The sequence below is a fragment of the Anabrus simplex genome, chromosome 1 (genome assembly GCF_040414725.1).
Source record: "Anabrus simplex isolate iqAnaSimp1 chromosome 1, ASM4041472v1, whole genome shotgun sequence".
Classification (NCBI taxonomy): Eukaryota; Metazoa; Arthropoda; class Insecta; order Orthoptera; family Tettigoniidae; genus Anabrus; species Anabrus simplex.
In genome coordinates, this window is record NC_090265.1 from 1,631,585,364 (window position 1) to 1,631,601,583 (window position 16,220).

Here is a 16,220-nt window from a genome sequence, read left to right on the forward strand (position 1 = left end):
TGTGAATATGAAATTAAAATTACGAAACAAAGGACTTGCGAATAAGCTGTCACTTTCACAAAGAAATGTTCACAAACTAAAGAAGAACCTGAGTACTTTAGTGTCTGACAAAGTTAAACGAATATTGAGGAAAACATTTTCACCCAGCCAAATAAAACGTCTGTTAAATGGATCTAAACGAGTTCAATAGAATGAGGAGGGCATTTGTAAAGCGATTACTCTACGTGCTGTTTTGCAGAAATGCTACATTTACTTGAGAGAAAAAATGGGATACCCACTGCCTGCAGTTTCAATGCTAAGAACATGGATAAACCGATCCTGTCGCTGTTGGCCAGACGTATTGCAAGACGTTCTACTTTTGATGAAAATGCAAGCTGAAAGACTGAGTGACAAAGAACGAATCTGCGTTGTATCATTCGATGAAATGAACATCGATAGCAGAATTTGTTATGACCAAGAAGTAAACAGAATAGTATGCCCACATAGCAATGTTCTTGTTATGGTTCGAGGGTTGTTTGCATCTTGGGAACAACCTGTCGACTTTGATTTTGACGTACAAATGACAGCTATGCTTCTGAAAAGAATAATATTGTGCTTGGAGTGCGTCTCATACAGCTACTGTGGCAGACATGGGAGCCAAGAATGCATTTGTGTGGAAAGAACTTGAGGTAACATACCTAAACACTCATTTTACTAATCCTCACAACGCGAGCAGAAATGTGTGGGTGTTTGCTGACGTACCTCATTTATTTAAGTTAATGAGAAATCACTTCTTGGACAAAGGTATTGTACTACCTTACAAAAAATCAGCAACGAAAAATGTGATTGAAAAATTATTGGTTCTGGATAGTGGTGAATTTAAAATGGGCCTAAGCTTTCTCAGTATAATATTAATGTGGTAGGCAGGGAGCGACAGCGTGTACGATCAGCAGCTGAGTTGTTTTCTGACACAATAGCACAGGCTATCCGGTACTTGATGCCTGATGAAGAACGTGCGTTCATACAGCTTGCTGATGAGACACTAGACATTTTGAAATCTAGAATACCTGAGAGTGACAAGCCACTTGCATGTGGGTTTGGCATTCATCGCTATGAACAGGAGAAATGCCTCACAGTATTTTATGAATGTTGTGAGAACATGCGTATTGGCTCTGCGAAACATATGCTTCCCTTTCAAAAAGGATTTTTGAAAAGTATCCGTTCCCTGCTTGGCCTGTTCAAAAAACATGGAATCTTTCGGTGTTAAGTACATTCTCACAGCACGTTTGAATCAAGATTGCCTGGAAAATTTTTTTCGCACCTAAGAGGTCTTGGACATTTTTACGATCATCCATCTCCACCTGATGTCAAAAATAGGATCAGACTGTTGTTGTTAAGAGCCAATTCCAGCGATATTCCTCTTTCCAATGTGTCACCTGGAGTTCCTGCCGAATGAGGAGAATTTGTTACGTCGACTATGTTTGGCAACATCCTCCCCGATATGACTGAAGCTCTGGCGATGACTGAGGGTGACAAGGATATAAATGACATTGAATTGCCAGCTGTTGTTAGTGATGATCTGCCCTTACAGGAAGATACTGACTGTAGTGTGGAGGGATTCAAACACGTTGCGGGGTTCATCGCACATCACTGCCGAAAATTTGACAGGTCCCTGTCCCCAAGTCTGGGGTGGGTACACGTGCTGTCTTGGGGAGGTTTGCTCGCCCCTTCTAATGATTTCATGGAAATGATCACTAAATTCGAACTGATATTTGCTGAAGTTCACGGACGAACAGATTTGAACAGCGAACCAGAAGTTGTGAAGCTGAAAAGCCATTTTCCTGACGTCCATCCACAAGTCTTGAATCATATGCTCAGATCCGAACCTTACTCCGTTTGCGTTGATTATCTGCAAAACAGAAATCCAAAAAAATAGAGGCTGTCCGTAAGCAAAAAGCGAGAATGTGGCATTTATCAACAAAGTAAATGATTTCAAGGTCAACAAATGTTCGTGACCGTTGTATTTGTTGTTTTAAACTTCATGTGCAAAGCCACGGGACCTTTGCCTTTTGTGCAGAACTCGGAAAAGAACCCTGTCTCGCTTTCGTCGTCTACGATTCGAACTGTAGCCCTTTTGATGAAAATCGAGTAGGTAGTGAATATACTAGACTGTGATGCTCTTTTTGACTTATGTGAACGGAAAGAAAGATAAACCATTTATTTGATGCTAATGTTCCAAGACTTGAAGTTATTACATATCACAATGTGTCCTATAAATTTTCACCATGAAGTGTTGAACAAATTAACAGTGTTTGTGATATAAAACAAACCCCATCTGTCATTCACAGCGAGGTGCAGATTCCATGCATTTCGTCAACATCATCTTCACTGAGGTAAGAGTGAATAACATTTAATATAAAAATAGTCTTATTTGTCTCGAATCTGTTGATTTAAACCTAACATATAGTGCACTTCTAAGTACCTCTTATTTTGTAGCGCTACGATGTTATACTTTATCTTTTACAGAATATATGTTTCTATAGAATACATTGGATGACGTTCAAAAATTCTAAAATTCACTTCGGTATATTATTGAAATGTGAAACATTACCCGCGCGCTAATACAATCTGCCGTCAGCGGCTACCAGCGATGTTCCATGGTGGCGTCACAGCGACAGCCAATGGCAGCCCGTAACGCTGAATGACTAACCTTACTGTTCTCTGTTAACCTTGGATGGATTCAATGGAGATCCTGATTTTGAGATTGATTGAACTGAGACCAACAATCTTATTACCTATCCAGTGTTTGTGTAATTCATGGGAGCAAATATTATTAAATCACATTTTCTGTTCCTGTTGTGTTCGACTGGGGTAGGTAATTAGAATTCAGTACCTTCTTTCAGAATCACTTTATTTTTCTTGGAATAAAGTAATCATAACCACATATACAGACCTTCATATCCTTTACTTAGTTTCAGGAACTGCCATGATGATGATGATGATGATTGTAGCAGATGTAGGTTTTAAATCACCACTATGGTCACATTAAATTTTTTAAAGTCTTACTGAGTAGATACTCAGCAGTAAGGAGTTATTGGTGTAGTATTGTGATGCATTATTCGCACGTGAGAAATACCTTAAATTGCATCAGTAGACTAAGCACCATTTTTTTTTTTTTTTCAAGATACTCTATGTACAGCGAGTATAAAAATGTTGAAATTTGCTGAGAAGATACAATCTGTTATCCTACAACACTAGGAATACCATGTGTAGCAAAATTATGTTTGCTCAAATTTACACACAAATCTAAAGTTAAACGCCAATATCTCGAAACCAACTTTTGGCGCTTGGTCTAATGATGCATAACAGCATCCAATTAATAGTATATCATTTATTATTACCTGTATATATGATGTATAAATCCAATGGAATATTGTGTAACACAAGGTAATAGTCCAGCGCAACGCATCTTGTCACTAGAATTGTATAGGAAATTTCTTTCATTGTAAATAGGCTATTGGAGACTTGAAATTATGAGAAAACATGTTGTGTCCTATTTTTCTAGAAGCCTGGCCAGGCAACGTATATAAAGAGGCAGTCATGAGGTTACAAGAGAGTTGTTTTAGTGAGAGTTATAAGCACAATTCGTTAATCGAGTATATGAATTTTTTACATTGGTAGTTGGTTGACATGCAAGTGTTGCAGTCTTCAGTCTTATTCTTATTCCTCTTCTTCGTAGTATTTTGTTTCAAGATGGCAGTTTATTAGTGTACCTGTGTAGAATATGTAAATAAAATATTGTACACATTTGACAGCATTTCGTTTGTGCGTCTTTGTGGTAACATCATTGGCGACCATGACAGGACTGAAGAATATGTTTCGGAATACGAGTGTAAGTGAATTGGAACAAAATGCAAGTAATACTAGAAAATACGTCCATACAACAACTTAGAGACAAACTCGAACGTGAAATCTTCCGATGGACGGCAGTAGGAAGTCATTGAAGATATGGTTACGAGAAGCTCTTAACAAAACGGCGAAGATTCCCAAAAGTTTTTTATCGAGGTGGGCGAACATCCAGACTCGCCATCGGATGAAGAGGCAAATATAACCAAAATCTGTTCCAACTTAATGAGCGTATTGCAGGCACTCAATGACAAAATCTCAAACATTGATTCATGAGTTAATTCCACCCTGACGGAACAGATTGACAGAAAGTAAATGACAAACTTTCAGACAAAATTTCAGACGTTGAGTGCGGCCTAACGGAACAAATTTCAAAGGTAGATGACAAGATTTCTGAAGCTAATACAGTTTTAACTAGACAAATATTAAAGTGTACACGCTAATTTACAAAGTAGAACAGTGCCTAGAATCGAAAATTTCAACTGTAGATGATAAAATTTCATCCCAAATTAGCGACGTCACCAATCATTTAACACAGCAGATATCGGACATCAGGTCAAAACTGGGATAGGTTGAGTAGATCAGTTGTAGGGTAAATCAGCTGGAAGGGGACATCTCAAACCTCAAGAAGGAGGTGGAAATACAGGTTTTCAGCATAAAACAACAGGTTAAGGGGAGAATTTCTACCGTTGAGGGAAATATTAGGAGCCTTATATCTGCCATTGAAGGAAGGTTAGAAAACCGGATTTCGAACATCAAGCGAGATGTGCAGAATATGAGGAAGAGCATCCTTCACGCGGTAGAAGGTAGATTAACTCGAACAGGACAAATCATCACACCTTCAACCCCTTCAAACCTAACCAGCAACAGAGGACACCTAGACCTGAAGGTGATTGTAGGAAGCCTTCCAGAATTCCATGGACGACTGAAAGAGAATCTGACTAGCTTCATCGAGGGATCAGTCAGTCTACTAGGATGGACTAATCTACCGGAGGACATCTTCGTTCAACTCATCACACCGCGGTTAAAGGGGCAAGGCGCTACATGGAATAACTTGAAGGGCTTACACTCGAGATGGAATTCCTTGCTAGGTTTAATTCTGAAGGGGTGAAGGACTTTGTGAAAAGGAAGCTAGTGACTGATGCACAATCTATCGACATGAGAGCATTCGTCCTCCAGAGGTACCAACTCTTTAAGCGGCTGCACCCGGAAGGAAGTGAGAACGAGATCTTAGCAGACATCATAGAGCTGCTCAACGATAAGATTAGACCTTAAGTCATAAATGAAAGAAAAGTTCCACCTAATCAATACTATTTTTTTTAATATGAGTTTGTCTTTTCTTTAATGTGATGAGTATGTCGGAGTATTTTTTAACATAGGCATTTGCCTAGTCAGTTTAATTGGTCTCCAATCTTATGAATATTTAGTCCTGTATGAAATGAACTTAGTTGAACAATTGTAAAATAATCAGTATTATAGTCGTTTTAACAATAATTTACGCTAAATGTAGAGGTATACTTGTTGATAGTTCAATAAAACAAATGACTAGCCAAAATAAAACATTAGTAAATAAAGTTTAACATGCTTGACTGCACTGTTGATTGTCTAATGCGGCAGGTAATAGTGGTTCTTGCGTTGTACAGTTCGTGTTATATTAGAATAATAAGAAGTTAGCACATAAACACTTAAACACATTAAAACAATAAAAGTAATAATAATAATAGTAATAATAATAGTATTGATTAGGTGGAATTTTTCTTTCATTTATGACTTATGGTGACTATCAATACGGAATAAATAATGAAATTTATCAATCAAGATAAGATTCGACCCTTAGTGAAGGTATCACAACCAAGATCCTTTGATGATCTGCATAGATTCTTCACCCAGTTGGAAGAAGAACTCTAGCAAAGCCACAGAAGAGACCAGCTCAGTTAGGAAATGCTACTAGTGTAGAAGAACGGAACATCTGAAAAACAAATGCCCAACCTTGGTGTCGGAAAACTAGGTCCACCCCATTCTGGATTGAGGGCGGATGGAACCGGGAACAGGAATGAACCTCAAGACCTGACACAAGCAACCCTGGTCAAGTAGGAGAGGGATTGGTCAGATTGTGAGCAGAACAGGCCAACCTCGCCCAGCGATCATCTTGAGAATAGGCAATGAGAATTTTTCAGCCATACTCGACAGCCAAGCAAGCCATTCATTTGTAAATGGGCCTGTTACCAGATCACTACCGCCTATGAAGTCTCACAATCTCGGAAGGGTAGTGGGAGCAGCGGACGGGGTAACCTATTCCATCCGAGGACAGACTAACCTAACCGCTAAATGCATGGACCTGCCTATTGTAATTGACGTTGCAGTGATTCAGAACCTAATACCTGACATCATATTAGATCATGACTTTCTGGGTAGAATACAAGGTGATCCTAGACTATGCAGCTCATGAAGTCTTTTTTGGGAAAAGACAAACGTCTGAGAGTCGCCTGGCACGATGGAAATCTCTGGACTCGCAAGGATGTGGAAGTCGACGTAGACCTGGGAGATATCGAATTAATGCATCTTCAACCAAGTGAAGAAGATGAACTGAGACTCGCCTTAAAGGACTTTCCAGAAGTGATCACCAATAAAATAGGATGGACTACCACTGTAACGCACACCATTGAATGCAGCACTTTCCCACCCATCAAGCAACGTCCATATCCGATCAACCCGGATAAGCACAACTTCGTCATTCAGAAGATTCGAGAGATAAAAGGGCAAGGTCTCATCGAACCTTCTACATCCTATCAGGCGTCAACTATCGTCCTACCAAAAAAGAAGAATGGGGAGTATCGACTGTGTGTGGACTTCCGCAAGTTGATCGAGAAGACCGTTAGTGAAGCCTACCCCATTCCTGACCTGAAAGACTAGCTGAAACAAGTGGGTTTAGGATTTTCAGTACACTAGATCTCAACTCCGGATACTGGCAAGTAGAGGTTGAGGAAGGTTCTAGATCACTGACCGCCTTCATGACACTGAGAGAATTGTACCAGTTTACAGTAATGCCCTTTTGGACTGAAGAATGTTCCTGCAACCTTCATGCGACTGATCGATAAGGTATTGTCAGGATATGTTGGAGATTACTGCCAAGTGTATTTCAATGACATCTTAATACACAGCAAGAATTTTCAAGAACACTTTGTACACCTAAAGAAAGTGCTTAAACGAGTGAGAATTCATGGACTGACCTACCGGCTGGAGAAGTGCCACTTCGCCCTGTCCCGCGTAGAATATCTTGGCCATGTCTTAACATCTGAAGGTTTAGAAAAGAACCAGAGAAGAATCGAGCTATCGAGGAAGTTTATAAAGGCAACCGGAGAACAATCGAGCTATCAAGGAAGCTGAACGCCCATGGCCTAAGCGACAAATATGTCAGTTCCTTATTTTGTGTGGATGGTATAAGAGCTTCATGCCACACTTTGAAGAAAAGGCAATACCACTCACCAATCTACTCCATAACAACCGCCCATTCTGATGGACCAGGAAGGAAGAGGCAGCATTCCAAGGCATCAAGGCTGCGATATGCAACTTTCCTGGTCTAGCCCATCCCGACCCTTAACGCGGAAGATATGCCTGCAGACGAACGCCATCGACTCCGGCCTAGGAGCAGTGTTATTCCAGGAGAGGAGTGATGGCGGAAGGGACATTATCAAGTATGCCAGCAGAAAGGTATCCCTACCGAACAACGCTGCTGCACTGGTGAGAAAGAAGCATGAGCCTTGGTGAGGGCCATGGGCAAATTCAGAGGCTACTTGGAGGGAAGGAAGTTCCAGTTCTACCCCGATAACGCAGCTCTTAAATGGTTGAACTTTGTCTCTGGCTCAATCTAAACTGATGCAATGGGCTCTGTTAATCGCAGAATTTGATTTTGATGTTTGTCACATCCAGGATCGACAAATATAGGTGCAGACAGTTTATCTAAGCACCCGGCGATGGAACCTGCAGTTAGGAGCACCATTGTTGAGAGAGAGTTTCCATAAAACCACCGCCAGAGCAAACCCAATGATCCTGTCCTTATGATCATCAAGAAGGAACTTGATCTGGGAGTAATCAAATTATGGCAACAGCAAGACAAGCCCTGTAGGACCATGACACAGTGGATTAGGAGACAGAACACCGACAACCGACTCGTCCCGAGGGAATTCAAGTTGTGCTACAAGAACTTCTGGGTTGATGGAGGGCTCTTAATCTACAGATCATACCTCTTGATTAATAAATTTCTTTCTATGACATACGACAGATCATACCTCTCCAACACTCTTGTAGTGGTGATCCCTACACAGCACACGATGTACATCCTCGAGGTGTTCCACGACAGCACTGAAACCGGACATCCAGGAGGTGAAGAAACATCGGTCTGTCCGACATGTCGGTTTCTTCTGAGTAAACCTGTGGAAAGACATCCTGGATTGTGAGAAAGGGTACTCCATCTGCGCCTGCACCAAGGCGGGCAGCAGGAAGGCAGATTCCAGTCAGCGAGGAAGACGGCCGTAACGCCCTTGGGAGGTCGTAACGTTGACCTTGATGGGTCCTTACCCTAGAACACCAAAGGGTAAAACAGGACTGCTAGTAATCACTGACCTCTTCACAAGATGGATTGAGGCCTTTTCAGTACCAGAGACCACAATGGGGCTCATCACCGGTCTTCTAGAAGATGATCTATTCAGCTGCTATGGTTATCCACGTTAAAAATTAAATAATTGAAAAAGAGGTTCAACCTATTCAATACATAAGAGAAAAAAATGTAGTGATTACATTCTTATTTAATAGTAATTAGAAATGGGACCGGTTTCGACCCTAGTCCAGGTCATCGTCAGCCATTCAAAACATAAAAAACATTAAAAAACAATGCATATGAAAAAGAAAAGGATTAAGTGAACTCTGGATCGGTATAAGATGAAATATAAATTGAGGTAGACATTGTGAGTCACTTAAAAGAAAACAGTACGTAATATTATGAATGGTAGTACGGCACACGCAATGATAAGTAAAGTCTCACAATGTTTATGAATAGTGGAGAATGGTCAAATGGGTCAGTTTTTACACTCTGTCAGGTACAAAGTCACAACACTATCGAACAACATATGAAGATCCATAAATATGTTGAAGTCGCAGACGAATAGATTTATAGAAGCAAACTGCCAGCTCCCAGTGATCAGCGCGCACTTTCAAGGTCATGCGCTGTGGTCTCGAACGCCAAAGTAGAATGGAGAATATCCTGAAGATCCAGTATTTGCCTCGGTTGCGGGAAGTTAAGTACGTATATATAGAAATATACAACGCAATTCAGTATAATTGAATGAGTAATTGTGCTCCTGCTGAGTTCTTGGAAAACAGTTGACCGGTCCCATTTCTAATTACTATTAAATAAGAATGTAATCACTACATTTCTTTCTCTTATGTATTGAATAGGTTGAACCTCTTTTTCAATTATTTAATCTTTATCGTTAATACTTTCAATACAGAACAATGAAATTTTTATCTTTAAATGGTTATCCACGGTGAATTCTGTCAGACAACGGGAATCAGTTCATGTCAAGGAAGTGGCAGTAAATGATGACTGAATGGGGTGTGGAGCACTGGACCAACTCTTCCTACAACCCAAGGGCCAATCCGACGGAACTAGGAGGTAAAAAGGATGCTACGGGTCCACCTAATAGACAAGGAACATCGACTGTGGGACCGTCGGATACTGCAGTCACTCTTTGCCCTGCGGCGATACATCAACCACGTCACTAGCTATTCCCCAGCGGAGCTGTTCCTTGGTCGACAGCTGTATGACACTGGGGATTGGGAGATTTGTCTACTACCCACTTCCGATCAAGATGATGCAACTGTTTCCCTAGCAGAGTGGCAGCATAATCAGCAGGCCATCAAGGAAAACAAGCTTTGGCCGAGAAGAAATCCCTCGCCAAGGCTCAAGATGTCAAAGAGACCAGATCTTCCTACCAGGCCAACAAGTGCTGCGACGTAACCACCCAGTCAGTAATAAGATTGGAGGGTTTCATGCAGGTCTCGCACCTAAGTGGATTTGTCCCGTCGAGGTGGATAATCAGCTGAGCCATGGGGTCTAGTTACTGAAGACCAACCCTTCTGTCAAGACCCGCGCATTGGAGTTGCGGCAAATCACCCAACCGCTGCGTATACAGAGTAAGCATGGTACTGCCACGGGTCCACCTAGGAGGGAGAGGCTGCTAATGACACAACACAATCTGGTCATGAGGAGGAGAATGCATCAACCACCACCAAAGAAGAGGCTGGCAGCGAGGTGACACCAACCCCTGACACAGCACGATCCCTTCAAGAGGAGGGGAGCACATCCAGCGACGTTGAGGAAGAGAAAAGATATAATCTACAACCAAGGCAAAGTCGATGAGTGTGATAGACTGTTCAAATTGTTTCAAGTTGTAGGGGGGGACATTGTTGCACGTGTAATAGACTAGTTTAACTTGGAAACAATATTCTTTAACCCATGGGCAAATAATGCAAATATAGAGATCAAGTTACCATTGCTATTATTATTATTGTTGCACCAAGAATTGGCAGCGGAAGTGGAATTAAGGAAGGTGCGGGCTTTAAGATCAGAGCCATTTACCAGTCACGTAAAAAAAGGGGGGGGGGGGTAGTGAAGTCAGCGAAGACTGAAGCCATCTGCTATGCTAAATATTTATTACTGCAAAGCATTCCAACAAGAATAAACTTTGTTTCAATTGGGGGGGGGGGGGAGACCTGCCCTTACATAGTACAAAATCTCCACTAATCTCTTCATAACATGAGAGGAGTATATCACAACCCAATTCTTAAATATTCAACAACTTCAGGGGCTTTAGGCCACATACAAATTCAATGAGGGCAAAATTATACTAACTGCGCAACCAACAAATCTGATTATACCAGAAATACCGTGGCTCAGCCTCGTAAGCAATGTCCATAAAACACAGTATGACGAATTACATTAAAAACAAGTCTCATTCATTAACATTCCTTCAGGAAGCTTGCTCTTTCCAATCAATTAGGCCCATAGCCTCTCCTAGCAGCGTAACAAATACATTACATTCCCAAGGTTAAAGTAACTCCCTTTTCTAGGCTCAAAGAAGGTTGACAAACATTCTCCCTACCTCCACACCTGCAGATGAAATGAACGGAGACCAGCCGCTTTTCGACCAGACAGCTTGCTTGCACCGAGCGATCTCAACAACTCTCTACAAGAGGCACTGACCTCTGTCAATACGCACCACGCCCCTCCCTCTCGGGAGAAGCGGGGCGAGCCGGGTAGGCAACGAGACGGGTGTGAAGATCAGAGGAACGCTTGTCAACGTTAAGATGGAAAAATCCACCAGGGCGGAAATAATTTCCCTTTTCCCTGGGGTCATAAAGGGGGAAGGGACGAAATACATGTTATTAAGGAACAAGGAAAGATAATACATACATAAATATAAAATACACACAGATCGATCTTGGCAAATAGATAAAGCTGAAACAGAAATGAACGACGAGGGAGCGTAATTCATGGTACTATTATTATTATTATTATTATTATTATTATTATTATTATTATTATTTGCATAGTTATGTACGGACCTTGTATAAATCACGGTCATATTATTTGTGAGGTTATGTCGTGAAACATCTGCTGTATGTATATTAATATGAGTTTATTTAATGTAAGAACTCGTAATTAATAGTATATAATTTATTATTACCTGTATATATGATGTATAAATCCAACGCATTGTTGTGTAATACACGGTAATATTCCAGCACAATGCATCTTGTCACTAGAATTGTATAGAAAATTCTTTTTCATTGTAAATAGGCTTGAAATAATAACATTAAGTTATTTATTAGACCACCTAATCAATACAAAATCGTCTTGGATGATTTACATAAATTTGTTAGCTAATAGTAAATCATCCAAGACGATTTTGTATTGATTAGGTGGTCTAATAAATAACTTAATGTTATTATTTCAATCTAATATCATCAATACGGACCAAAAATGATATTTATTACATGTAATTGTAAATAGGCTGTCGGAGACTCAAAATTACGAGAAAACATGTTGTGTCGTATTCTTCTAGAAGCCTGGTCAGACAACGTATATAAAGAGGCAGTCTTGGGAGTAGAGTTGAATTGTTTTAGTGAGAGTTATGAGCGCAAGTCATTAATCGAGTATGTGAATTTGTTACATTGGTAGTTGGTTGACATGCAAGTGTTTGTTTCAAGATGGTAGTTTATTAGAGAGAGAGAGAGAGAGAGAGTGTGTGTGTGTGTGTGTGTGTGTGTGTGTGTGATATATATTGTATACAATTGACAGCATTTCGTGCGTGCATCTTTGTGGTAACATCAACATAATGTGATATACCGTAACATACCCTGGGTGTACAACATTATTGTATGACTGGCAAGCACACAACGGGGAAGAGAGATTAAATTCTGTTTGAAATCCATGTTCAACAGGTTGCGCTCAGTTTGAAGTCTTTCCCCATGGATCGGAATGAGAAGGATTTGGAAAGGACGTCGGCCATGTCCTATCTCAAAGGTACTGATCTGTCATTTGCCTTTTGTTGAATATGGGACACCATGAAAATCACGTTTGGGTCGGCGAGGCAGGACTCGAACCTGCGCTCTCCCGAATGCACACTACTACAGTCATGCCTGAGCTTCGCATTAATAATAGTGTTGCTGCCATCTCACCACTGTTAGCTCTGAATATCCCACATAATAATTAGAGCTGTTTGTCTCGAAATGTCTAACCTATCCCAACCCAAAAAATCCAGCATTGGTAGTGACACTGCTCCTTCGTCTGAAGTAACCCAGCACAGAATGACGTGTGCCTTGTACTACATACACCGAAGCCAACGGTGCTACATGACCACGCTTTCAGAGCCCCGGAAATGAAATAAGAACAAACGGCCACTCTTCTTCGTATCCCGTTGAGTTTCGTAATCACATGTAGCAGCTAGCATTCGTAGTTATCGCCGCCATGGTCTGGGTTCAATTCCCGGCTCTGATAAGCAATTTAATTCTGGTCGGAGGGCTGGAATGGAGTACACTCTCAGCCTCGTGAGGCAAAACATAGAAGAGGTGGGTTCAATACCCATCTCAGCTATCTTAGAAGTGTTTCCGTGGTTTCCCACTGCTTCTTCAGGTAAATGTCAGGATGGTTCCTTACGACTACGGCTGCATCCGTCCAAATTCCTCACCTAAATTACAAATACGGTACACTACTACAGACACCACAGTAACCCAGGTTATCAGACACATTCTAACAGACCGGGCGAGTTGGTCGTGCGGTTAGGAGCGCGCAGCTGTGAGTTCGTATCCTTGATATAGTGGGTTCGAATCCCACTGTTGGCAGCCCTGAAGATGGTTTTCTGTGGTTTCCCATTTTCACACCTGGCATATGCTGGGGCTGTGCCTTAATTAAGGCCACAGCCGCTTCCTTCACATTCCTAGGTCTTTCCTGTCCCATCGTTGCCATAAGACCTATCTGTGTTGGTGCGACGTAAAACAAATAGCAAAAAAGAACTTTCTAACAGACATACAGCACACACACACACCCAAGCATATGGGGCTACATGACCACGATGTCCAAGCCCCGGAAATGAAATAGCAACAACTTTTCTCTGTACTCCTTCGAGTGTCTTAATCACGTACGTCTGGAGAGGAACCCGAACAATAAGATGCATTACTGGAATTGCGACTGTATAAGCATTACTGTTCTGAAGTAGACTTAGTGTTTGAAAATGTGGATGTCATGCAATCCCAGTTTGAATGATCGTCCTGCAAACAAATAGTAAGGTAGTGCAGCTGCTGTTGGAGGGGGCTGGAGGGGAAGGTCTTGTCAGCAATGTGTCTCACGGGCCTCATGTTATGTACTGTACAGTTTTGGGGTATGTCTTGAGTACTTACACAATGCCTTACACAAACCAAGAGAAACTGGACATGCTTCTCCTGTACGGAGAGTGTGGAAGGAGAGCTAGGAGAGCTTCCCAACTGTATGCTGAGAGGTATCCCGTCCGGGATCATCAGTCACATATGACAACACGATGCCTTTGCTGCAAGTTGTTACATAACGGGCACTGGAATGACGTGAGGAGAAACAGGAGCACACCAGTGACAGGGAAAGATAAAGCAATAGATGTTCTGGCGGCCGTCGCCCATAATCCACATACCAGCTCAAAATTGCGTGTGATTCCGGGATAAGCCAGGCAAGTGTAATTCACATTTTACAGCGACACTAGTTTCATCCCAATCACTTATCCCTGCATCAGCAGCTGATGAGTGAGATTAGAGACAACATGTGGATTTCTGCCGTGCTGTTCTTATGCGAGTATGGGACGACACGAACTTCCTGCAGAAACTTCTTTTCACTGATGAAGCGACCTTCAGCAACCATGGACATATCCATGTACGGAATATGCACTGTTGATTTTGTGAGAATCCACGCTAGCTCAGGCAAGTGGATCATCAGCGGCGGTGGAGTGTCAATGTGTGAAGCGGGATAATCGGCGACCATGTAGTAAAGCCATATTTTCTTGATGGTACTTTAACAGGGAACAGACATGCCAAATTTCTGTCAGAAGTGTTACAAGTTCTCCTGGAAGACATACCCGTTAACATACAATAGGATATGTGGTTCCAGCATGATGGGTGTCCTGCCCACTATTCACTTGTGGCCCGGCAAGTCTTAAACAAGATATTCCCTGGTCAGTGGATCGGACGTGGAGCCGCCATCAGGTAACCACCGCTGGACTTTTTCTCTGGGATATGCTCAAGGTTATAGTCTATGCACAAGCTCCAACAACACCCGAGGATCTCAAGTGACGTATCATCACAACATGTGCTGCAATATCAAGGGAAACTCTTCCGTCTCTGACATCATCCTTCGCGACACGGCTGAAAATGTGCACTCCTGTTGATAGTCAGCATTTTGAGCACATAATTAGAAACATTGCGTATGCGGATCATGGAGACACACATTTTCGAACATCACCTACCTCTTATCTTCATTGTTGTTGTGATAATTCAGCCTCCAGTCAACTAACAAATGGCCACAAGTGGCTTTGAAGCTAAAGTACCGAACATGTTGCCAACACGGTCTCTAAGTGCAAAATGTCATTGTCTTAAGAATTACACTGAAGAGACATTATGTTCCCATGCCCACACCCTTAGGTTAATTTCCAATGAAGTCTACCTTGGACGTTATTCATTTGCTTTTCTAGAAGGAGTTCTACAGGTGTCCTGTGTTATGTTTATTTTTCTATTCATTCAATAGTATGTACTGAACACTCAAAGCAGTGACAATAATTATACATTTCGTTATGTTCCTTTGAAGTCAGTGTAATTATTTTATTCCTTTTAAAAACTTCAATACCCTGTCCTGTCATGAGTTCGCCTGTCATACACACTTTGCAAACCCATCACGTGTCTGATATACTTACATGTCTGGTATCCATTCTGTGGCTGGAATTACACCCAGGAAACTGCTTATGCGCCAGTATGTCCTTGCCCGACTGCACGCCGCCTGATGCGGCATGCAAAACCACGCATGTTGTTCTTATTGATATCTCAAAAAGTAACTGTCAGGTTTTGAAAATACAGTACTTACATATTTGAACTTGTATGGAATTGAACTTTTAGGCCAGCTGTATGAATTTGTACCAGTCCATTTAAAAATATGGAGTTAGTATCAATATCTCGGTTATTTATCACCCTATGAGAATACATACCACATTACTTTACAAGCCCCTGGGTATCGTTTATGAATATGAAAACGGAATTCTGATATTTTTATTTCTGTGTAACATCTTAGGTGAATAACCCTGTATATATTTACCAGATATTGTAATAGTTGAATCATGGCTGAGAAACAATATGGATGCAGATTTTTCCCTCAGAACTGGAGTGTTTGTCATAGAGACAGGACAGAATCGATAGGAGCGGAAGTATTCAAACTGGTGAAAGAAGAATTTGTAAGCTATGAAAGAGTCAAGGATAAGGAAGGTGTGATTCTTGGTTTAGGGCTCGTCTCTAAAGATAATATAGAACTTGATGTTCTTGGGATATACAGCCCTGAAGATGGTGACTGATACAAAATTATTTGATAATGATGTGGAAGACGCCACAGAAAGGAACGTGTTTGCAGTGGCGGTGATTTCAGTTTGTCAAATGTTAACAGGTACATTAATGTGAATGGCAGAAAAATTACAATTAAAAGTAAATAAGTTAATCTGGGAAGGACAACTGAATCAGCAACTGATGGGACCAACTAGTGATAAGAATATTCT

General features: G+C 41.3%; 1 protein-coding gene across 1 annotated transcript in view; it reads left to right on the forward strand.

Moving 5' to 3' along the window:
• The window catches only part of LOC136863227 (serine-rich adhesin for platelets), a 367,265-nt gene that overhangs the window by 25,768 nt on the left and 325,277 nt on the right, over nucleotides 1-16,220 (forward strand). The window lies entirely within an intron of this gene.